Source organism: Trichosurus vulpecula, chromosome 6 (genome assembly GCF_011100635.1).
Source record: "Trichosurus vulpecula isolate mTriVul1 chromosome 6, mTriVul1.pri, whole genome shotgun sequence".
NCBI classification, from domain to species: Eukaryota; Metazoa; Chordata; class Mammalia; order Diprotodontia; family Phalangeridae; genus Trichosurus; species Trichosurus vulpecula.
The window spans coordinates 132,243,555-132,266,968 of record NC_050578.1 but is presented as its reverse complement, the minus strand read 5'-3'; the positions used below and the strand labels follow the sequence as shown (position 1 = coordinate 132,266,968).

Below are 23,414 nucleotides of genomic sequence, written 5' to 3'. Positions count from 1 at the left end.
ATAGACAAATTAACTTCTTCAAATTTCAATAAATGACATGGAATCTTGGGTGATTATCTGGATTAATCTATTTTAAACTCAGTGTTTATTGGAGGAAAAGTGAATGCACTTGAGGATTCAATCAATAATCACTGATAAAGGAAATAGAAAGCATTTTCTTTCTGAAGTTCACTAGGATGCCACTTTTCATTAAAAAAACTCAAAAATATTTTTTTGCATGAATTACAAGTGCCATGTTCAAAAGTCTACTAAATTCTAAAGCTGACAGCTGCATTGGGCAAGAAAATTCTCAGGTCCAAAAGAAACTATAAACTTTCAATCAGTCATTCAGCACATGACAATTACTATGTTTTTGTATCTCCACAAATTGCTTCTTATTCTGAGTCTGACTTAAGTTTACTAAGATAGGAAGTATATGGAAAATGTCTGAGTATAGGAACCAAGAACAACAAATATTAGAAACAGAAACAACATTGTAAATGATATCTTTTTGCCTGTGATGAAACACTAATGATAGGAAGTGACTGGAAAAACTAGTGGACCTGAAAATGCCATAATATTTATAATGAATTAAAAAAGAAGGCTTTTCCCTATTGAAAAATGCCATGCTCTTTCAATATGCCAATCTGAGCTATCTTAATGATCTTTCATTTATTGTGAAAAACTCCACAAAGAATCATCAGTTCTCAGTAGGTGACCCATTGGAACCCACATCTGACTAGAATTAGATACCTCTAATTCCCTTAGTTTTCAGCCCCAGGAAAGGTCAGGATGACCTTTATATCCCAAAATCTATATCCATGAGAAGTCACTGATGCTGGCAAAGAGAGAATAATCAAACAAGTCTATGGTGACTCTTATTTTCCTGTAAGTGCTGGTTCAATTTTTAGATTACAAGCAGGGTTTAGATATTGATGTTTGATCTTGAATGGGATCAGAGAGTTCACTGACAGAGTGAGGAGAACAAGTCTTTTAACCTGCAATTTGAGGAGAACTGAATTGCTAACAGACAATCTGAGGGATCTCACTTCATTTAGGGGTTTTAGTGGCCTTGAGGAGGGGGCTTGCTCCCAAACTTTAGGGCCCCTTATGAGGAGGGTGAGAGGCAAGATAGACCCAGATAAACAAGAAGAGAAGACAAGTGTGTGACAGAGGAGTTGATTGTAGTGAGACAAGCAGAACCAGAAGGGGTGACAGGGAGAGCAAGTCCACCTAGCAGCTCCTTTCTCCCCTGGTTCTGCGGAGCCTAGAGGTGACTCTGACTTCTGGTTCAATTGCAGCATTCTGCATTTTGTTTAATTGTTTATTCTCTTTTCTTTCTTCTTGATACTGCTAATAAATTCCTTGGAGACTAGCAGTGAAGTGTCTAATTGTGTCAGGTTGTTGTTTGAGAAAAAGAAATCTAGTCCATAGAAGAAGTCATATTGTAGCGTAGGGACTGAGGCATTTGGACGGAATTTTCTTCATTTTTGAAAATAATCCAGAGCACCCCCACTAGGTTGTTGTTAAACCAAGTAGGAGAGAATTAACAAGGAAATGAACCTGTATCAGAATGAAGAGTAGGGAGTTGTGGTTTTTGCTGAGTGTACCTTTGAAATCTTATAGCAAACAACTGCAGGGCAGCCAGGTGGTGCAGCAGGTAGATTACCTGTGCTGAAGGCAGGAAGATTCATCCTCATGATTTCAATCTGACCTCAGACACTTACTTCCTAGCTGTGTGACCCAAGGCAAGTCACTCAACCCAGTTTGCCTCATTTCCTCATCTGTCAAATGACCTGGAGAAGTGTCGATTAAAGTACCCTGTGGTCACTTTCTCATTTAATCTCACTTTTTTGCTTGTTTGTTTTTCTCCTAGACTGGCTAATATGGAAATATGTTTGGAATGGCTTCACATATATAACTATTTGCCTGTTCAATGTGTGGTGGAGGGGTCATAGGAGAGAAAGTATTTGGAATTCAATATTTTTAAACGTTAAAAATAAGTAAAATTAAATTAAAAAGTCCCCCCAAAAGAGCTCTGATCATCATAATGACCACTTGTGATTTCAGAAAACTAATGGTTGGGCATTCTGTCCAATTATTCATGGGGGCAGGGACGCAAGCTGTAGGAGGAGACTTATTTTTTCATGTCCTATGTAGAGATTTGTTTTGTTTTATGATATCTATTTGTAACAGGATTGGCCTGAGTTAAGAGTAAACCCTTCCAGGCTAGCTCTCCTGAAACAGCAAGTGGAGAGCCTTGGGGGCAGCTGAGTTGGAAGCCTTGATCTCAACTACAGGAATCCTCACCTCCTGGAGAATGTGGGAAGTTGGGCATCTGAGAGGGGGTAAATTGAGGGAGCCTCTCCTGACAAGGGATGCCAGGCCCAGCTATGCTTCCAAGACATGGTCCTGGGAGAGAAGCAACCAGTACTTGCCCAGTAAATGCACAAGCAGTGAGGTGGGGACACTTCTGGCAGGGACTTACAGGAAAAGCTAAGTTCTTAGTCTCAGTTACAGGCCAGAGGAAACAACTGAAGGTCATAGCCTTTGCAGGGTTCTCAGGGAGTAAGGACCTTTCTAGCATACTGTGCTGGGTACTGTTGCTATGGCTTGGAGGGGGAAAGGAGCACAAAGGTTAGGCCAAGAACAAAGCTCAAAAAAATAACAGCAAGAAGAACATGAGTCCAGAGTCATCATCTCCCACATTGCAGGATTAGAAGTGATTATTATAGTTTTTTTAAAGTAACAGGCAAAGGAGAAAAAACCCAACCATAGAGAATTGCTATGAGAATGGAGAAGACCAGGGTTCATCTTCAGAGGAGGATATTGATGCAAAAAAACCTCTACTACCTCAAAGAGTAATGTCAAATTGTTCTTTGCCCATAAAGAATTCATAGAATAACTAAAAAAGACTTAAAAATCAAATAACAGAGATTGAGGTGAAAAAAGTAAGAGCAGTCCAAGAAAAAAAGAAGAATATGAAATGAAAATCAACCAACTGGAAAAGGAGATCCAGAATCTTAAGGAAGAAAATGACTCCTTGAAAATTAGAATTGGGGAAGAAGAAGTCAGTGAATTTATAAGAGACCAAGAAATAATAAAACAAAATATAAAGAATGAAAAAATAGAAGAGAATATGAAACATAAGAACAATAACTGATCTGGAGAATACATTAAGAAAAGAAAACATAAGAATAATCAGACTACCTGAAAGCTACAAATAAGGAAGCATCTTGATATGATAATAGAGGAAATAATTAAAGAAAATTATCCTGAAGTGTTAAAACAATTGGGGAAAGTAGAAATATAAAAAATTTGCTGATCACCACTGGAAAGAGATCCTTGGAGGAAAATGTACAGGAATATGACAGACAAATTCTGAAACTCCCTGATTAAGGAGAATATATTATGAACAACAAGAAAGAAACAATTCAAATATTGTGGAGCCACAATTAGAATTGCACAACATCTAGCAGCAGCTACACTAAAATACCAGAGGTCTTGTAACACTATATATCAAAGAGCAAAAGAACTTGGGTTACTGCAGAAAACATCATACCCAGTAAAGTGAAATCTAATTCTGAATGAAAAAAAAAACATGATTATTCAATGAATTGACAGACTTTGAGGATTTTGTTGCAAACAGCCAGAAAATTTTACATGAGAGATCTAAGAGAAACATAAGGTAAACATCAAAGACAAATTGCAATGGACTCAAAAAGGACAAATTGTTTAATTTTTATATATGGAAATGTAAACTGTATGTCTAAGATTGGCATTATCAATTGGGTTGTTTGACAGAAAGAGTGGGATACAGCTGACTATAATGTGATTCTAAAAAGCAAAATTATGTAGGAAAAGGTAAAAAGAGTAATTATCTCATACAAATGAGGTACAAGAGGAAGACCTGATACAGAGGAATGAGATGGGGAAGGAGGGCTGGTAGTTCTGCAACTCTACTCTCATCAGAAATAGGTTCGAAGAGGGAACATTATACACACCTAGAAGGGTATAAAATTCTTCTATATTCAGAAAGAAGTTAGAGGGTAAGGGGATAGGGAGGTGGGAGAGGATAAAGGAGTAATAGGGAATAGGACAAGGGGGTATAGAAGGGTGTGTAAGTTAATGGAAATGGGATAAAGAGGGAATAACATATTTAGAAGGGTAAAAAATCTAAATTCAGAAGAAGTGAGGGTAAGGAGATAGGATGGAGGGAGAGGATAACAGAAATATTCTTGGAGGGAGGGTAGGTTGAGGAATAGGATGGCATGGTAGCAGGTAGAAGTAAAGTAGAAGAGTGAAGAGGGATAGGGATAGAGTGAAAAGGATTGTGAGGAAAATAGGAAAGAGGAAAATGTACAAGTAATTATAGTTTAGAACCTGAATGGGATGAATTTATATATGAAATGGAAACTGATAGATTAGAAATTCCAATTCAACCACATTTTAGTTTCAGGAAATGCTATAAAAATGAGAGATATACTCAAACATAAAGGCCAGAAGTAGAATCTATTATATAAAAAAACAGGGATATTAATCATGTTCTGAGACAAAGTTAAAGCTACAATCAATTTAATCAAAAGAGAAAAATAGGGATACTACCCTGTGTCAGTGATATAAATCACACTAGAAAGTATAAAAAATATGAGAATATACCAGCTAAAACAGACACAGGAATTATATGAATACAAAGAAACATGTTTTATACAAAGTTAGATCTAAATAACTGAAGTAATATTTTTTGTGCATGGGTAGGTAAAGCTAATATATTTTTAAAAATGATAATTTTACCTAGCTAATCTATTTATGTAATGCCATCCTAAGTAAATTACTGAAAATTATCTTACTGAGTCAGAAAAATAATAATGGCAGGGTTCATTTCAAAGAGCAGAAGACCAGGAAATTCAAGGAAACCAGGGGAACTAGATTCAGTAGTATCAGACCTTAAACCATATTATGAGGAGAGAGCAGTGTTGAAGCATAAAATGTATAATTTTGATTATTTTATATAAAAAATTTCCTGTTTAAATAAAACCTATGTAGCTAAGAATAGGGGTGATGCAAAAAATTGGGGGGAGGATCTCTCACAGACAATCTCTCAGATAGAATGTATTTGGGTTCTAATATCCTTGTGGCTTAGGACATGATGAACTGGTGGATTTAGAAAGAAATAGAAAGACTTGGACTTATGAAGGAAGATATTATCCACCTTCAGAGAAACCAATGACAAGTGGAAATAAATATAATACAGCCTTACCTATATATCATTGAGTATACGAATGTCTATATGTTTGTGGTCATCTTTGTCTATGTATGTACTTATATATATATATATACATATGTATATATATTTATACATATGTATGAGTATGTATAATGTGTGTATATTGCATATATCTACATCTATATTCCCTGTGCTTAATGTTAGTTTTGGAGGTGTATAGAAAGGGGGAAAATATAGTAAAAAGTGCACAGCAGACAAAAGGAAACCTACAAGGAAGCAAAGAAAAGTTGGATAGCTTTGAAAACAATGTCTAGTATTTATTATGTAGGTTTTCTTGAGATAGAAATGTATTACTTTACATCGAATCCTCTCTCATGTTCTGCTGTATTTAAGTTTAAAATAAATCAAAAAATTTAAATTCTCCTAAAACAATAAGAACTAGGAACTAATTAAGTCAGCTAAGTCATCCTTTTCCCAGAGCAGAGATACTTTCAAATATGTTGAAACCCTAAGGAAGCATTTTTTTCATATTATAGAACATCTTCTTAACTTAGAAAACTGGAATCTCAGAAATAAATAACCAGTCTGTTTACTTCCTTGTCAAAGGTAGATATCCTAGGTTTCTGATACACAATTATATTATTTAAAGTCAGAGTTCCTTCATTCCATTTAGGTGTAGTTCTTTTATCAGAGGTTCTCACATCATAAAGAGTTGTTGTTCCCTTTGGGGAATTTTGCTGTACTCTGACTTTTTGGAAGCAATCTGACCTCCTTCTGAAAAAAATCAGTGGAAGTCATTCTTAGATGTCATTCAATGGGCTTGCACCAACTCACTTTGCCAGCAGGCAGCTCAGAAAATTAATAAAATGAAATTTATTTGACAGATTAAAAAATAGGGCTTATGATGGATCTCTGGGATAATAAAGATACCATTTACTAAACATCTGTGTGATCTTGGGTATTCATTCTTTTCTATGCAGTTCCTAGCAGGTGGCATCCTATATCACGCCACTGTCATTGTGTTCTCTGCCATCCCAAACTGCTCTCTTGACCCAACAGTGTGGGATAGAGGGTACAAGCCCCTTAGAAATTTCCCTCTGACACAAAACAAATGAATCACTGAGGTAGAATGAAATTTGACTCCTTTTATAAGTCCAAAGGCTCCTAGACTACTTTTCAGAATCTTTATTCAATAGAGAAGAGATTACCTTTAGGGTGTTCCAAGGCTGCCAGAAGGGACACTTCTCCCTGCTGCCAAAGTTCCTTAAATGCATATCTTACTCAATAAATGTCAGTGGCTCTGTATTGCTCCTAGGACCAAAAGGGGAGGAGAATAGTGTACAAACTACAGGCCAATGAGCTTGACTTTTCTTCCTGGGAAAACTGTAGAAAGACAGGGTTGGAGAACATTTGGAAAGAGCCAGCATGTCTTCAAAATCAGGTCCTGCCTCACTAACCTTCTTTGTCTTTTGTAGAAAATTGCAAAAACAAAATAGTATCTGCCCTCAAGGTGTAGGGAAATATTAAAATCCTTAGTGCACAGATGCACTTCTAGAGCGTCGTTCCTTCTGAGCATCCTATAAAGCATCAGTCTCCTGGATCAGTACTGAGGGACACTGATGATGATGTATATGCGTGGTATTTGTTGATTAATAGATTGCAGTGTGTATGTTATAGAAGATATTCTAGGACCCCGGGTTTCAATGTTTCCTTACTAATCCCATGCACAACATGATGCCTTCTCCTAAAGAGCTGAAACTGAGCTCAAGTTGCTATAATTTTAAAAATATTTATTATATATTCAGTAGAAGTCACTTTCCTTCTTTTTATTCAATGAATCCATATTTTTCCTATAAACCTAGTGGTAACTTCTAAACTATTCCTTCTTAGAGTAATTCTCTCCTCATGTTTGGGGAGATGCCATGGATCTTGAAGAGTTGAGGCAACGAGCAGTTAAGGAATTTGCTCAAAGCCAAGTATCAAACAGCAGAGCAGAGAACAAACCCGTTTCCTTGATGCCATATCCAGAGCTCTTTCCATGAGATCATATCACCTTCCCATGGGTGAGCATTGGCTTCTCTTGACAAATTTTTATTAGTTATGGTAATATCTTTATTTTCCATGTTTCCCACTCAAGGAATTTAAACAAGATACCATCTCATTCATATACCTCAATAGACTTACTTAACTGCTGTTAACATGTGGAAACCATGTCTCAGGAATGAGGTCATGCTCAAAGATCAAAAGTTGAGAGCAATAAATCAATCATGGAGGAGGATGTCATCTTGCAGGTCATCTACTCCAGCCCTCTCATCAGAAAGATGAGGAAAATGAGTCTCTAAGAGTAACTTGCGAGGTCCCTCAGGGGGCAGTGACAGGACCTGGATTGAGACCCACATCCTCTGTTTCCAAACCCAGCATCTTTCCACTGCACCTTGAAATCTCTGTATGAACAGGTACAAATCAGCAGGCATGGATGACTAACATATGACTGTACACACTAGTGACTAGAGAGCTGAAAGTCTTCCAGATCAATTCCCAGTAGACCGAGGAGTGGCTTTTTAATCACCCCACACCCATGTCAGGTATTATGTATCTGCCCAAAGGAATTGTTCTATTTTCCCTCTGGCCTTTGATATGATGATACCCAAAGAGCTTCTAAAAGAGAAGCTGTGAAAAAGAAGATAATGTCTGCCCCAGAAATAGTCATCAAATTGGCCCCTTAATCTCTACAAAAAGAGACCAAAGCAGTGTGCATTCAAATATTGAGCAAGGATTTGCTAAGTGTCTGAGGCTAAAATTAGCTAATGTGGGTGAATTATCTAGGTGTGCCCAGACTTGCAGATAATGTAATGAGTTATTTAAAAACATGGGGCAAGAGGAGTTGGGAGAGAATGGAAACACCAGATACATACCCCAAGGAAGTCAAAGAGACAAAGGAGAGGACTGTTCAACAGTATTTTCATAGCAACCTTTTCTATTGTAGTAAACAATTGGAAACAAAGCAGATACCAATCAATTCCCTTTTATCTATTCTGCATATACATATATATGATATATATCTATTTATATAGAATATTTTAATTTTAAATAGAATGCCTGCAAAAATGACAAAGGACCAAGTATCTGCCTTCCAGCAAATATGGAGAATGAGGAGAATTTTGTAGTGACCTTGATGTTCCACCTAAGTGTTGCACTTCTGCAATAGCAAAGACCACTTTTTCCTAAATTGAAAATTTAGGGGATTGAGAGTAAGAGGAGAATCACTGACAGAGCAGGTACAAGCCTAGGAGCTTTGTGGAGCAGAGATGATGGATGCTTCTGGTGTCACAATTTAGGAAGAAAGATTGTGGAACTCTTGGCTAATGGTCTCATTTTTTTTTGGTAAAATCTTTCAAGTAAGAGAGTATGGTGAATGGGTGTGATGGCAGGCTTGAGAAGAAAAGAGAAACTTTGGAATAGCTACCACAGAGATTGGGACAGTGAATTTATTAGATAGGAAGAAAATGGTTTTTTGATGCGGTGAGGATCCAGGTAAGATGAGTTTATAATTAGCTCAGTTAGAACAAATCTTGTAATTTCTTTCTACTCTCTTCAGCTCCATGTAAAGCAAAGAGGTAGATGGCAGGAGTAATCTAAGATTGGGGTCTGGTAAAGTGTGATTAATGATAGGACAAGTAGACAAGTGATTTGAGCATAGAAGATAATAGAGAGTTGGCTTAGTTCACTAAGGAATTGAGAGAACAGTGTAGTCAGTGCTGGGATGAAGACATGGGAAAGAAATGGAAAGAACTGAAATCACAGTGAAGACAAAGGACAAGTTTAGTTGTCTTAAGGCATAGGGAATGATAGGATGTTAAAAGGTTTTGATTAGATACATAAATTCAGAGTTCTTGAACAAGGAAGTGGAAGACCCAAGGATGTCACCATTTCTGTACAGCTAACCTGGAGTAGAAGATCAGGTCATGGGCAATGAATGGATTGAGGAACTGGGGAAGTTAGGGAATTTGAAAATGTATAAATATGTATGTCAAATCCTCCTATTATGGGAGTAGGAGGTGGATAGGGAAGAAATACTTTAAGCCAGGCACTGAAGTCACTGAGGAAGGAAGGAGAATATTCTGGAAGTTGGTAAATAACACCCTTGAGGGTAATTTTGTGAGATAAGTTTTAATTCAAACCTAAATGCAGGAGAGGTTGCTTAGTGAAGGTGGTATAGAGAGAGCCTGGAAGTAACAATGGTGACAGAGGAGTATTCCAATTCTCTTCATAATCCATAATGATCCATAATGCATCAAGGTATGAATGTAACTAGCACTAGAAAGGGTAGCAAATTGCAACTGTGGAAGCTATGATGCCAGGAGGGAGCTATGTTTAAAGAGGATCCAAAGATGGAGGGATTGAGAAAAAATATTTAAGAGGAATTTGTAAATAATGGAGCAGGCCTTCCAAAGGGTCCGGTAGAAGGAGAAGACACACAGTGTTCTGGAGTGGGATAACAGGGAGAGAGGGCTAAGGTGTATAGGGGCAAAGAGTAGGGAACTTTAGGATGGGTAAGGGTTTAAATCTCAGGGGCAAAGGCTTCAGAGTCACTGGGATTGGACCAGTATAAGGGAATGGAAATATGCTCACCATCTGCAAAGAGTCGAGGCAAAGTATCAATGGTTGGCAAAACATTACTTATAGAAAGAAGTAGATTAGAGTATCCTAGGATTTTCCTTGAGTATGAGCCTCTTAATAGACAGAAGCTGTGTCCTGTGAGATCCAGGAGTCTTGCCTCACAACACACAAGACCAGGAAGCCATACAAAATCCTCTCTAGGAGGCAAGGATGCCTTGAGTGTCCTAGAGAAGGCCCTGGGGTGCAGAAGATGGAAGAGGTTTTGTGCAAAGCATTGAACATGACTGAAAGACAACTGAGCAACTCCCTACACCCTCACTTTCCCTCTCTGTTGAGTTTGATCTGTATTTTTGCCAAACTGTTTGTGTGTGTTCAATCATCCTTTCCCCACTTCAGATCGATGTGAACTTCCTGTGATGCCTGCCTCCCTACTCAGTCTTCCAAATTTGTGTACTCTTCTCACACAGCCCAATTATAGGAAATAGCAAGTTCCACCTCTTTCTTCCTTATTTCTATAATAATATATGCCTTTTATCCTCAATTTTCTTTCTGTACTTAAAAACTGCACAACAGAACCAGTCCATCCCAGCTCCTCTGTTTTTTCTCATGTAATTTCAGACATATACCAGACATATAAAAGGTTCTGAAGGAATATTAGTTTCTTCTCTCCCTATTAGGATGTGAGTGCCATATCATGATGGAATTCCTTCTAGTTGTTCAAATACATTTACCTTTCAAGGTTTCTCTGGATTTTTAGGTTTATATTTCAAAGTTCCAACCCAACTCTGGTAATTTTGTGAGAAATTCTTGATGGTCCTTTTTTCCCACTTAAGGCCTACTTTTCCTCTATAGCATTATACTCAGTGTAGAGTAAGTAATTCTTGGTTGTAAATGTACATATTTTTCATTTTGGACTATCGCATTCTAAGATTTCCCATTTGTAGAAGAAGCTGCCGGGTTTTTTGTGACCCTAACTCATATATATCCTGAATACCAGAGCTCCTTTTTGGATGATTGCTCAATTTTTCTTAGATATAGAATATCTAAGAATATATAGAATATATTTTTATGATATTTTGATACTTTTCCTTTCAGGAGGCAATCAAAAGATTCTTCACTTTGCCGTCTGGTTCTAATAGGTCTGAGTGATTTTCATCTATGATTTCTTGAAATACAATGTTCATATTCCGCCCCCCCCCACAAAGTTATGAATTTCAAGGAGCCCAAAGATTTTTTAATTATGTCTCTGCAACTGGTGTAGCCCAACTAGCTTTAACAAACTGGAAAGAAATTTTTAGCCTAATTCTCTCTGATAAAAGCCTCATTTCTCAAAATATTTATGGAACTGAGCCAAATTTGTGAGAATAAGAGCCATTCCCCAACTGATAAATGGTCAAAGGATATGAACAGGCAGTTTTCAAAAGAAGAAATTAAAGCTATCAATAGTCATGTAAAAATGCTCTAAATTACTATTGTTTAGCAAAATGCAAATTAAAACAACTTCGCGGTTCCACCTCTTGTCTATCAAACTGGCTAACCCCAAAATAAAGAAAATGGCAAATGGTGGGGGCAGGGGAATGGAAAAATATGTATATTAATGCACTGCTGGTGGATTTTTGAACTTTTCTATCCATTCTGGAAAAATATTTGGAACTCTGCCCAAAGGACAATAAAAGTCTGCATTCCCCTTGACCCCCTGCTTGGTCTATACCAGAAAGAGATAAAAAGGCAAACATGACTCATATATACAAGAATATTTATATCAGCACTTTTTGTGGTAGCAGTTGATGATTTGCTTCCCTCACCACTTGCTATTCCTTGGGTTTTCTTCAAGAACTTGGTCTGCAGTTGGATTATTTGGGAACAGCAAGTATCATGAATGATCAATTTTGTCCTAAGAACTTTTAAATCCTAGTTACCTTATTATCTGAAACCCAACATCATGAGCAGTAAGTAGATGATTTGAAGAAGCTAGTGGACATAAAAATTTCAAGCCATTTTGTACAGAGGTGATATTGAGACCTTCTGCTTGCTGGTAAAATGCCACATTGTGTGGAAATGCCTACTCTTTCCTTGGCCACAATGTTTCATCTGCCCAGAGGACCACTTGATAGAGAGGGATGCTGGCTTCCCACAGAGGCTCCCTGAGATTGTGGTACCTGTGGTCAGTAAAATTTTATTTCAGATGAATTTTTAGTAATCATAATGTTAGTGTTCTTCCATACATTCAGGGAAAGGATTGTTGATTCCAACTACTAACATTTAAAATAATTATCAGTTTTGTTGTAATGCAATTCCACAAAAATGGAATGTGCTCTTTTTTACTCAAAGAACATACTGAAGGAGGAGTGTCCCAGTGTAATAAAGTTTCCACTCAATCAATCAGTCTTCATTTATTAAACAAACTAAGGTGGACCAGGCTTTTTAGGGTGTAGGAATGGAGTCAGACACTCAATGATCTAGCATTTATTGGCACCTACGATGTTCCAGTTATTATGGCAAGCTCTGGAGAAAAAAAAGACAAAAATGTCACTGGAAAAAATAGCATCTGCCTCCAAAGAACTTACGTCCTGTCAGTGGAACCAGCATATACATATATGATATTTTGCAGACCTGTGATTTCATCTCAGGGTCTGCCTATGAAGATCACCATTTTCTGTCACTTTCAAGTCTGGATAGTTATTTAGAGTACTGACAGGTTAATTGCCTTGGCCATGGTCACAAAACTGGAACTGGAACCCAGGTGTCCCTACTTTCAAGATGCTTTTTCCCCACTGCACCATATTGCATATGGGTGACTGAATATGTACAAATTCTTCTATATGATATGCCATTTCCACCTGAAAGCCCAGTTCTAAAAGTCTGTCTCTGCTTCTTAGACCAAGAAGCTTCACATTTTCTTCTCCTTATGTTATGCTCATCTACATGATGAATCAGAATTGAAGAATGGAAATAAGAACAAGAGATATTCAATATGCTGTGAGCTGAATTTATTATATGGACAATGTAAGGGAGAGCATTAATCCTTTGGAGGAGTGATTCATGCTAATCTAATAAGCTTGGAGCTACCATCTAATGCTCAGTAGTAGGTGCTGATCACTAGGCAGGTGGAGAGATTGACAAATTTGTAGATTTGTAGATTCATCACAGAGACAGATTGAGTCAGTCTTCCAGGCAAAGCTAGAAGTAAACAGACAACATTGCCTTAGGTTTTCCTCCATCGAAATATTTTTGGTAAAACCTGTTCCCATTACCAATGCTATTAGTTCGAGTTAATCAGAAGCAATCTCCATGTATTACAGAAATAGATTCTCACTGAATGATTATGTTGGTTTAGATTATGTTTGATAGAGACACCTCTATTGTACCTGGTCCTCAAAACATTCATAAGTCGTCATGACCTCAGAATCTAGTCAAGGTAAGTTAGTAGAATAGTCCATAGCTGAGCATATATTAAGAAGGTTCCAAGGTTCCTGGAAGTTTGATTTTGCTTTGTCCATTTCCCACTGATTTGATGAATAAAATTACTGCTTAGTAAAGTTGGCTGGCACTAGAATATCCTTGCTCTATTAATAGTTTTCTCATCCAGCCCCTTAAGGGCTTGACTCCCTGGTGGATTTTGGAAGCTGGCATTGGGCAATTTTGTGAAGACAATTCCTGCACAAACCAAACTCTTCTTCCCACCCCACCCCACTCCACTTTTCTCACACTCCCCTCTTTTTCCTGCAGGTTATGCACAGCACTGTGGCAGCCATTAGTCTACTGAGAAATCTTGAAGGAAATATATGGTCAGAAAAAGGGTGGTCCAAGCATGTAGTGAATGAGTGATGAGTGATGAAAATGGTAGAGGAATTGCTGTACTGGTAGCCAGAAAAATGAAGAAGGGCTTAAAGGAAGCCTCCAACATGCTGGGCATGTCCTCTAGGCAGGAGGGCAAGGTCAGGACCTGTACAGGATAAGAGGACAGGGATGGGCTGCAATCTGCACAATTGAGGGGAATGCCCTCATCAGTGAGATCATAGGTCCACAGAAGGAAAAGGATATTATATAGAATGTCCTGTTGAGAAGAGGGCAATAATTTCTTACTATGCTAGTACAACTGACATCTCTAAGGAGCTCTTTCTTGTACTCCTGAAGTTGTCTGGTTCTCCTTGCACTGAGGCTGATACAGGCCCTGGAAAGCCGTAGCTGGGGATGTGATCACTCAATGAATGGCACCTGGCGTTCCTTTGGATAGGACCTGAATGAGTTTCTCAGGGGCCAAGTTTCTGCAGCTTCTTTTTGCTAAAAAGTGGTTGGGGAGATTGATTAATGCTTTACCAAGCAGGAGCTGAGCTGATGTTAGAACCAGGTGGCTCCCTCACCAGCGCTCTTCCACCAGTATGGGCCCTGAGCCAAATAAAAAAAAAATAGTTCTGCACAGAATCTCAGATTAGGATACATTGGACAGTGCAGCATGCTAGATCTCTCTCTTGTGTCTGAGCACCAGAAGCTTAAATGTTGCTTTTTTGTCGTGACTGAAAAATCAATTACATTTTTCCCCGTTGAAGTTTAAATCATCTTCGGTTGGATTTTTGAAAGAAAAACTGTAGGTAGTAGGAAGACGTTTCATGGAGTTGATAGACTGTCTTACATTGACCCCTCCTCTGGCCAGGATCCAATGGAGTGCCAAGTCAACAAACATTTGTTAAGCATTTACTGTGTGCCGGAGTCTGTCCTAAGAGCCAGAGGTAAAAGAAAGGGGGCAGATGATGCTGTGGATGAGAAACAGCAGCAAAGCCAGTGTGGCTGGATCAAAGCATAGGTAGAGGAGAGTAAAGTGTAAGAAAACTGGAAAGTTAGGAAGAAGCTTGTTTTGAAGGGCTTTCAAAACCAAATAGGGGATTTTATATTTGATCTTGGACATATTAGGGAACCACTAGTATTTATTGGGGTGGAAGGGGATTGAACAACAACATGGTCACAGCTGAGTTTTAGGCATATCCCTTTTGGAAGCTCAATGCAGAATGGACTCAGAAAAATCTTCTGCAAGAAAGAAGATATTCAGACTCTTGCTGTTCTGAGTCATTGAGTTATTAAGGGGCTCATCTGGAGTTCAACCAGGAGTTTTAACTTTAAAATCCAGTATCCTTTCCACCACACCACCCACCGTGCTTTCGGTAATCACAACCTATCTTTACCTGTTTATTGATGTCTCCCTTGTCTTGCATTTTGAAGATTTCGAGGATATCAATAATATCCACCATAGTCGGCATAGTCATCATAATGATTCCTGTGACCGCGCTTGTATAAAAAAGAGAAAATAGCAGATATAAATTTGAGCAACTCTGGTTCATTTATAGTATTGTAAAATTCTTATTCTCCACGATAACATTGAAATAATAAGCATATACAAATGTAATGGGGTGGCGTGGTGGCTCAGTGGATACACTGCTGGGCATGGAATTAGGAAGACTCATTTTCCTGAGTGCACATCTGGCCTTAGACACTTACTAGCTGTGTGACCCTGGGTAAATCACTTCACCCTGTTGGTCTCAATTTCCTCATCTGTAAAATGAGCTGGAGAAGGAAATGGCAAATCACTCCAGTACTGTTGCCAAGAAAACCCCAAACGGGGTCATAAAGATTTGGTCACAACTGAAATGATTGAACAACAATGACACAAAATGTAACAGGATTAGTACGACTGCTCACCCATGACAGGGTTGTTTGGATCAGCAGACTCCCTTGTATCCTATCAGCCTGAGCTCTAGAGGAGACCAGAGAGATGTATGTATTCGAATTCATTCTTACAATTTCATGAAATCTCTCACTCAGCTAACCTGAGAGTATGCACCAGTTTATCAGATATGATTCATTTACTAAAGAAACCTTGTTTCCAAATCGTAGTTACCCTTTTCATAATGTTTCTTGATGAAAAATAGCTTCAACAGTTGCATTCTCCATATTTTCTCGCAGAATAAAAAAAGAAAACTCAAACCATATGCTTTCCCTGCCTTTATTTGGAGAAAGATGAAAAAAAGACCACGAGCTTTCCCTCGTTCCACAGGGAGAGGATAATCAAAGACAACAGTCACTGCTGTAACTACTGGCTTCTCTGTTCTTGTGCTTGGCAGAGTGGAAGGAATTAAATACCCCTAGAATTAAAGGATGTATCTTCAAATCCAGGCTCCAATATCCACTGCCTGTGTGACCTTGGGTGAGTCATTTAATGTCAATGGGCCTCAGTTATCTCTGCTGTTAAACAGAGGGGTTGGATGAGATGGCCTGCAAGGGTCCTTCTACCACTAGACCTCTCACCCTGTGAAAGAGACATTGTGACCTCTGAAGAACAGAGGTTAGAACCAAAAGTTATACATGAACCTACAGGAAGAGATACCTAGACTGAGTGAAATGGAACCTCATAGACTTGGTCCATCATCACTGAAACTTAGAATAGGAAAAGTAAAGTGACCTGTTCAGTGTTATAGAGGTAATAAGCAGTAGATTGAAACCTGAATGACTGGAAAAGAATGGTGACTGAGAAACATAAATGTAAATCCTTCTTTCAAATCCATTTGAAAGCATCTAAGAAATTTATTCTCATGCTTGAAGGACATTGGTAGACAAACCATTTACATGACATTAAAAATAAAGAAAAAGAATTGTTTATGAAAAGTATAAAATCACCTTATTTTGTGGATGGAACAATTCATGCTTCAATTAGATATCCCTGATATGCAGTAGCAATCTAAAAGCTTTGAGTTCTTTGAGAAAATGCCTTTAACTCGAATTCCTCAGACATAGCCAGGCATCAATGAAAGGGAGAACTAATTTGTTCCATAGAAGACATGGGGAAACTTCACTGCTGTTTAGTGACATGGGCATCATCAGGCTCATGTACAAGCACAATCCTGTTTAGGCACAAGAATGTGGCTGGAAATCAGTTTGGGGGCAAGGAGCCAGTAAACAGTAGAGTCAACAGATCGGGTAGTTGGAATTTGAGGAGATATGTCAATCCTCACTCTCTAAACCCAAAGTAAAACAAATCAAGATATTTCAGCCAATATTTGTTAAGATCTTCCTCTGTGCAAAGCCCTGGGCATATAAATGTGAATCATTAGGGACTCCATGAATAACCAGAGAACCCTAAAACATCCATAAACCCAGAGAACACCTCTGATATCTCTTGTGCTTGGAAAGAGTTAGTGCAATCTTATAGAATCATTGGCCAAATGATGTAAAAATTAGGGAAGCAGGGAAAAGAGATTGAATATGGACATCATTTCTCCCAGTTAACATTTCACCTTACTAGACATGCTTATTGCAATGTAGCAATTCTTTCCCAATCAATAAATCCAGGAGATAAATGTATTCAACGATGGTGTACTCAGTGTTTGTAAACCCTTAGCAGTCTCATGCTTAATCAATGGAACCAATATCTATTTCTGCTTTATTTAAATGTACATTTGCTCAGGAACAATGAGCAATGAGATATTGATGGGGGCAGATTAAAGATAAGGAAATATAATAACAAAGTGCAATGAGTTAAATCCAATAAATTACAAGTTAAACACAATAAAACTTAATTTTACCCATCTATGAGGCCTCCAGCGATGCCTCTATTAAAAGAAAGGAAAAAAAAATTAAGGGTGCACATTACTGAATGTTAAACTACTTTGAATTTATTTGCAAATATCTTACCTCTTCAGATGAATCATCAGCTCCCTTTGGAAAAGAAAAACATCCATAGACTCAGTTATATGACATATTAAAAGAAACAAACCCAAACAGTGAATTGAGTTAGCTCTCTGGGTTATGGAATGAGTTATCCCTACACAGAGGAAAAGCAAAATTTTATCCTAAACATGTAAACATTCCTTATCTTCACTTTTGTTTGGGGAAATGTAGATCTTGTCCCTTAAAGGACTGGAAAAAGCTGTGAGTATAAAATGAAGTGTTACTCAGGTGAGGCTACAGCCACAAGGGATTTTTCCAGTATTAATTGAGAGACATGGGAATGGAAATGTAAAGCCAAGTCCCCAGAAGCTAAAGGACCACTGTTGGGAAGAGGGATCGATCAGTCTGAACACCAGCCCCTTCTCCATTTCCCCAAGTACTTACGGCCAGGACAGCCAGAAAAGCCATAAGAAAAGTTAAAAGGTAGAGCTTCATGGTTCTAGGCTCCTGTGGAATGAAGAGGAGAGAAATCCCTTCAGCCTTTAGTCTGTTTTCTGTTTCATGTCATATTTGTCTTTTCAATGAAGAAGAAACTTAGGTAAATGTTAACTCCCATTTCTATGGTGCTGTTGAGTTTTAAAGTGTTTTGATTCCAAGAACCTGATGAGCAAATGTTACCATATTCATTTTATAGATGAGGGAACAGAGCCTCAGAAACTCGGGTGACTTGTATGTATGTAGTTAGTGATTGTCAGAACCAGAATTTGGATGCAGGGCACCATGTCAAGGAGTCATTGCACACATCATGCAGTCAAAACATCTATGTGATTCCTGAGGTGTGAGAAACAAAATTAAAAAAATTCAATTTCATTGAATTTTCACTTCCCAATTCTCTCCCTTTCCCTTCTCCTCTTATTTGAGAAGGCAAGAAAACAGGGGCCATCATAAATATGTATAGTCATAAAAACACAAATTCCATTAAGAGCAAAGAAAGAAAGAAAAAAGAAAGGAAGGAAGGAAAGAAGGAAGGCAGAAAAATGAAGAAAGGCAGGAAGGAAGGAATGAGGAAAATATGAAAAAGAAAGGATAAAGGAAAGAAAGGAGATAAGGAGAGGGAGAAAAGTAGGAAGGAAGAAAGGAATGAAGGAAGGGAAAAAGAAATAAAGGAAGGGAGATAGGGAGGAAAAAGGAAGGTAGAACAAGAAAGAAAGAGATAGAAGGAAAGGAAGAAAAGAAACAAACAGAATTGAAGACAGGAAGAAAAAAGGGAAGAAGGGAAAACAGGGAGGGATCAAGAAGGCAAGGAAGAAGAAGGGTGATACAGAAGCTTTTTAATTTCTGTTTAATGACCCTCAGTTTTTATGACAACAGTTGTCTGTATCAATCATCCCTACTCATATAATGTTGAGGAGAAGGAACTCAGGAAATGCTTAAGTATCCAGATTGACTGGGTTGTTCACTTAAGACTCCAGAATATTTGTCTGTCTCCAGGGAATTCTGTGCTTGAGTGCCTTAGGTAACAATAACATTGAAAGCGAAAGGACCATGTCTTCACAGTGTCTCTGAGACAGAGTCTTTTCAAAGGAAGAAATTCTGCCAAAGCACCTGCTCTGCAACTGAGAGTTCTAGAAAGCTGCCTGAGACCCTGAAAGGTGAAGTGATTTCCTTGGGTCATGGAGCCAGGGTGAGTGAGAGAGATGAGACTTCCTGGCTCTGAGACCAACTCTTCAGTCATCCTGCCTTGGCTCTCTCTGCCTCACATGTGTCTAGTACTATAAAGGTCTCAAGATCAATTTGATGAATTATCTCCTCTCATCCTTATATCTCAATCTTGCAAGGTAAATGCTCTAATGTATTTTACAGATGAGGGAACTGAGTCCCAGAAAAACAAAATTTGCATATTCCTAGGTGAGGACTTCAGACTTCAAGTACCATAGCAACAACTCACATTTACAGAGGAATTTACATTCTTAGAAATACTTCTGTCATTTACTGGGACAGCCAGGTGGCACAGTGGAAAGAGAACTGAACCTGTAGGCAGGAAAATGTGTGTTCCTTGGACATTTGTTGCATGTGTGATTCTAGGCAAGTCAATTAACCTCTGCCTCCCTCAGTTTCCCCAACTGTGAAATTAGTATAATAATTGCACCTCCTTCCTTGGGATGTTAGGATGAAATGAGATATTCCTAAAGAACTTTGCAAACTTTAAAGTGCCATATAGGAGCTGGCTATCATGTGCTGTCTTATTTGATATTCACAAGTTGGAATAAGCAGGAAAACTTTTATTACCCAGGTTTTAAGGATGTGGGAATTGCAATATAGGGAAGACCCCCTGATAGTAAATGACTGAGTCTGGACTCAGACAGGGGTTTTCTGACCCTGTCAATCAATCACTCAACAAGCATTTTCTAAGGGCAAGGCAGAGTGCTGGTGTTAAGGGTGAGAAAGACAGGAACTGAACAGTCCTGGCCTTCAAGGAGTTTACATTCTATTAATATGAAGAACATATGCACGCATGTCCTAAATAACATAAAGCTACATTCAAACTATAAATTATAGATTAACTACAGACAAAGTATATTAACAAGAAATGAAAGGCATTTTCTTTTGGATGTGAGAGATTAGGACCTGGGGGCTTAGGAAAAGCCCCAGGTGGGAGATGTGACTGATTATGAGGTTTGCAGAGGAAAAGTGAGAGATTCTAAGCAGAGGAGATGAAGAGGAAATAGATTTCAGTCTTGGGAGCCAGCCTGTGCAAAGCCATGGAGAAGAGAGATGGATGGATGATGATGTGTATAGAATGGCAAGAAGGAGGCCAGTTTGCCTCAACTGTCTTTCTACATGAAAGCAAGTTGTATAAAAAGGCTAGAAATGAAGGTCTGAGCTAGTTGTGAACAGAGGGGTTATATTTTGTTGTAGATCCCAGGAACTTAAGGACGAGAAGAGTGACCTGGTCAGAGCTGTGCCCAGGTAATATCCTATCGTCAACCATAGAGAGGACGGATGGGAGAAGGGAGATACTGGAGGTAGGGAGACCAGTGAGGAGGATATTGTCGTCATTCAGGTGAGAGATGAGAAGGGCCTGACCTCCTGCAGAAGGGGACGGTTGGGGGAGATGTGGCAGACCCAGAATCATCCACGTCTTGTAAGTGATTGGACATTTGGGGAGAGGGAGTAGATACGGGGGAGGATGAATTTTACCATCGGGGGAATTGGGAGGAGGAGGCTTGATTGGGATAATATTTATAAAGTGCATAGCACAGTGACAGACTCCCAGCAGGTACTTAATAAATTTCCATTTCTTTCCCTCTCCCTGCCCCTCTCGCATTCTGACAGAGAAAGGTAAGGTCAGAATAGGGCTAGGCTTGGGGGGAGAAATGATGACCCCTATTTTGATCCTGGAGAGTTTAATTTGGCGATAGGGCAGCCACTTCAGAATGTGCAATAACTCCTTATACAGTGATGTGGAACTGGAACTCAAGAGAGAGGCCACAACCTCATGGTAGAAATTGCAAAGAGGAAGTTTTAGGTTTCATGGAAAGAAAAATATGCTTACAGTTAGAGCTATCCAAAGGAAGAATGGTTTGCCATGGTAGGTGGTGAGCTCCATCCCCCTTTGTTACCACCACCACTAGACATCATCCAAAGTCTAGATGATCGATTGTAGAGTAAATTGTTGAGAATATCCTGTTCCAACATGAATCAGGCTAGAAATCCCACTGTGGTCCCTTCCAACTCTGTTGTTCATTCAATTCAATCATGTCTGACTCTTCATGATCCCGTTTGGGGTTTTGTGGCAAAGACACTAGAGTGGTTACCTCTATTTCCTTTTCCAGATCATTTTTCAGATGAGCAAGTGAGGCAAATAAGGTTAAATAATTTTCCCAGAGTCACACATCTATTAAGTGTTTTAGGCCAGATTTGAACTCATGAAGATGAGTCTTCCTGATTCCAGTCCCAGCACTCTAACATAATTGGGCGACATTAGGGCTAGTTCTTTTTCCCTTACATCATATTGTCACTCAGTCTTTGTAGTTACCTATTGCTAACAAACACAGGGCATTACTCCTAAATCCAGACAAACAAAAACTGAATTAATTGGATTTTTAAAAAAATATGAGTTGGGGAGATCAAAACCCAACAACTTGGTAAGCATAGTAAATTTAGTCTATTTGCCAAACTTAATGATATTTAAGATGCTTAAGGGGAAGACTTGGAGGTGGAGGGAGAAGGTCAGGGAAAAGAGGCCAAACAAAGAAGACCAAAAACACATTGTTTCAGGAAAGAAGAGCAGCACGGGAGAAAGCAGAGAAAGAGCACATCAGATGAAGGAAAGCTAGAAAACAGGAGGAGCTGAGATGCAGAAGAGGGGAGGAAATTAAGGAGGTGACACTCCTTTAATGAGAAAAAAGCCATTTCAGGAGAAGACTTATGAAATTCCAGCATTGGGAAAGAATGGAGAGAAGCATAAAGGGGGCGTGGTGACATTAAAAAAAGCCAATATCTGAGCTTATTTTCAGAATGAGGAGACTAGCACAGAGTCAAGTGGAGAACAGTATTCCAGATTATCTAGTTACAGCAATTTTTTATTAGTTCTCTTTTTAGGGGATTTGTACTGTTATTTCCACGACTCTCATAGTTTCCTCGCTGATGTATAGTTTAAAAAATCCATGTTGCCCTCTTTTAAAAATGGGCCACCTTTGGTTCTCCAACATGTTAGTAATTGTGAGGTTTCAAGTAAGTTAGTTAAGCTTCCTGAGCCTCAGTTTCCTCATCCATAAAATGAATTGGTTGGGCTCAATGGCTTCTGAGGTTATTACCAGTTCCAGATCCATGATTCCATCACATCTCCCTTTCCCCACACCAAATATGAGTATGTTAAATATTTTTTAAAAAATCAGCATTTCTCTATAAAACATTATTATCTTATACATTTTATACTTTTTTCCTCACATGCATTTTTCATTGATAAGATGCCCGTAGTGATAAATTAGAATGAAAAACTTACTCAAAATGTAGGAAATATCACCTTAGACAGGCCACTGGAAGAAGAGATCTTTTAAGAGATGATGGAGTTCAGGGTATCTCAGAGCTATTTAAACTCTGCCATTATTGATATGCTAATTTGGTGGCTGTAAGTAATGTTAATAGTGACCTTGAACTGTCGTCACTGACTGTGAACAAATATTGGTTTTGTGCCCAAGCTGAAAACTAAAATACCAAATGCTTAATCCTTGTGTCAGTCTGGGCAGATCAACATGTAGTGAATGTGATGACTCTTAACTGGGTGTAAGTTCTTTAAATAACACAATTTCAAAGTGTTTCCGAGGCAGGACGTGATCCCAGATCTTGCCAACATCAATTGTAGCACTCTTTCAATTTTGGCATGAAACCTCTAGTGTATTGTAGGAGGTATTCTTCTTCAGATTTGGCTTAGTCTAGGTTCACTTGGGTCTCTTTCAGCCTGAGAGTCTGTGATTCAGTGCTCATGGCGTTATTTAGGTAGCTGAAATGAATTGGTCAGAAGGAGGCTGACAATTTTGTGCAGCCCCCCTGCCCCCACCACTTAAATCCAATTCATGGGCAAGTCAAAATATCACCTTCATAATGTCATTGGTCATCTTCAAGGACAATGGACCACCACCACCACCAATAACAAAAAGCAAGTAATATACAAAGGTGTGATGAAGTAAAGCCTAAGTCTGGGGTTTAGAATCTGCTTCTAACCCATCCTGCATGGGTGCCTGGGCAATGTTATTTAATCTCTTAGCATACCAGACAAGTCTGGAGTACTATACCATTCAGACAAGTTTGGGAGCCACATTACTGCAGGGAAGTTCCATAATAGAAGTCCCTCATGTCTATAGTACACTAGAAATTAAGAAAATTTCTTTAAAAAAGAAGTGTGACCTACTGTGCTGCAGACCAA

At 38.6% G+C, this 23,414-nt stretch overlaps 1 long non-coding RNA gene across 1 annotated transcript; it reads right to left on the bottom strand.

Annotated features, from left to right (window-relative positions):
- Positions 1-12,831: 12,831 nt before the first annotated feature.
- LOC118852928 lies at positions 12,832-22,541 on the bottom strand. The gene is made up of 5 exons (XR_005010636.1): positions 22,494-22,541; positions 17,930-17,992; positions 17,510-17,533; positions 15,007-15,109; positions 12,832-13,006 (listed from the first exon to the last, which is right to left on the bottom strand). It is a non-coding gene; the product is annotated as an uncharacterized LOC118852928 (long non-coding RNA).
- Positions 22,542-23,414: the final 873 nt, after the last annotated feature.